This window comes from Megascapheus bottae, chromosome 27 (assembly GCF_031878675.1).
Source record: "Megascapheus bottae isolate mThoBot1 chromosome 27, mThoBot2.hap1, whole genome shotgun sequence".
Classification (NCBI taxonomy): Eukaryota; Metazoa; Chordata; class Mammalia; order Rodentia; family Geomyidae; genus Megascapheus; species Megascapheus bottae.
Genome location: NC_143535.1, coordinates 17240320 through 17242750, shown reverse-complemented (window position 1 = coordinate 17242750; position 2431 = coordinate 17240320).

The window sequence follows — 2431 nt, the reverse complement described above, 5'->3', positions numbered from 1 at the left end:
AGCTGATATGGCCTCACTGGACCTTGTTAGATATTCCTGTCTCTGAAAGCCAACACCACATCTTTTCTTCTTCTTTTTTTTTTTCAAAAAGGAATCAACTCAATTATTTCCCTACCTGCATTATTTTGAACATCATTTGGAAAAAATGGAATTTTAAACTGCTTAGGAATTTTAAAAATGTGTTCAATGTGTTAATTAATAAAGTTCTAAAACTGCATGCGCTTTCCAAAAGTGTCCTTAAATTACACATTAACCAACAAGGCAAGTGGGAAATACAATCTTACTGAGGGTAAATGTTCTCCTGGAAGAGTAGAACTAGTGGAGAGGAGGGAAATTGAGGAAATAGGGAGAAGTGAGGTAGGTTGAAGACCACCCCTTCCTGTCTAGCTCCATCAAATCTCTCCAATGTTGAGTCTTGGCAGCCACAGAGGGAACACAGGCCATTGTTGGTAGAGATGGCTTTGTTTTTCCAGGACCAGAATGATTTTGTTCAGATCCATCTGCACATTCTTCTCCTGACCTCAACCTGAGAACTAAGATGGGATTAGGGTCTCATATCTTGTTAGTAGTGTTGTGGTAAGCATACACACGTTGACTATGATTCTGTGGCTATAAGCAGTTATGAAGCACAACTTAATTTGCTGACAAGGCCAAGAATCAATATTGCAAGCTTCAGGGAGTAGGAATTTTCCGCTGGCCTGTTGTCATGAGGCTTTATCACTCTGTAGCCCTTTATGAACTGGTAGAAAAATGAATTCATTCAAGCCAGGCATATAAGTGGAGTAAAAGGCTGTAGACTGATCCATTTCTTTTGTTAAAGGAACTGGAAAAGGGGAATGTTTCTGATCAGTATATTTCTGGGCTATTCTCATGATAAGTATTCCTTCATTAAGATCAAGGGATCTTGGCACTGATGGCTCACACCTATAATTCTAGCTACTCAAGAGGCTGAGTGCTGAGGATCTCAGTTCAAATTCAGCCTAGGCAGGAAAGGCCATGATACTCCTATTTCTAAATTAATCACAAAAAAAGCTGGAATTGGTGCTGTGACTCTAGTGGTAGAGTAGTAGTCTTGAGCAAAAGGAATCCAGGGACAATGCCCAGGACCAGAGTTCAAGTCCCAAGACCAGCAAAAATAATAATAGCAAAGTGCTCCCATTCTTGTTCTCTCTGTCTCTCTGTCTCTTTGTGTCTGTCTCTGTGTCTCTGCCTCTCACTCTCTGTCTCTCTTTCTCTTTCTCTCCCCCCCTTTCTTTTGTGCTGGTACTATGGCTTGAACTCAGGGCTTCACAGTCTTCATTCAGGGTTGGTGCTCTACCACTTGAGCCACATCTCTAGCCTAACATTTTGCTGATTACTTGGAGATGGGATCTCTTAGAACTTTCTGCCCAGGCTGCAGAGATAGGATTACATATATGAGCTACTACCTCTGGTGTCCAACTGAAGTCTCCTCTTTAACATAAATTTCCATCAAATCTCTAGCACTCATGAATATACATTCACCAAGGTCCTTTAAGAAATGGATCTTGGGACTGGTAACTTGGGATAGTTCTTAGGGATAGTTAGAAACCCCCCACCCAGCTCAAGATAGAGACCATTGGGTATTTGGAGAGCTGGGATTAATGAGGGCTCACATATGCAGTGAATGAAGAAAATAGGAGAAACAGAGGGGAAGCAAGCTTGCCAACAGGTAAGCTTTATTCCAGTGTAGAAACATTTCCCCAGCTGCCTCTAACATATCAGTGTTACTATTGTTATAGGTATGCCATGCTGTTCTACTTCCTGATTTATCCATTTCAAAAGCCTGTCGGTATTTCTTATCCCTCTAAGAAAAACTCCATCCCATATTGTGTTATTATACTCATGTTTTCCTGGGTACAGATGCTCCTTCATTTCTCTGTTGTCATGGGATTTGTCTAGGACTTAAGAGATGCCATCTTTAATAAGGGTAAGAGGAAAAAAATCTCCTAAATGGCCAAGTCAAAGGAATGAGATGATCAATGAAGAGTAACTGTTTAAACCTCTAAAAGGCAGGCGTGACACAGACATTGAACCTTAGGGATAAACTTCCTAAGTGGATGGCAGGTTTGGTTGTGAAAGAATTCTCTTTCAGATTGATCTTAAACCAAGAGATGGTGTTCAACAGGATGCTTCTGTGAATAGCATGGAGACTCATCCCCTGTCTAGAACAAACAGAGGAAAACCTCTAATGGAATGAAGGCAAATGAACCTTTGGGCCCGCCCCTGGGCCGTTACTGTCTGCCATTACAGGAAGTGTGTGTCAATCAAAGCTTGACAGGAGAGATAGAGCATTTTATTTTGGAAGCCAGAAGTTTGAGAACAATGACTGGAATTTCCTCTTTCTGTCCAGTAAGGGCTGTTTGTCATTGGGGAGATAAAAGTCCAGGGGTAGGGAATAAAGGTTATCGGG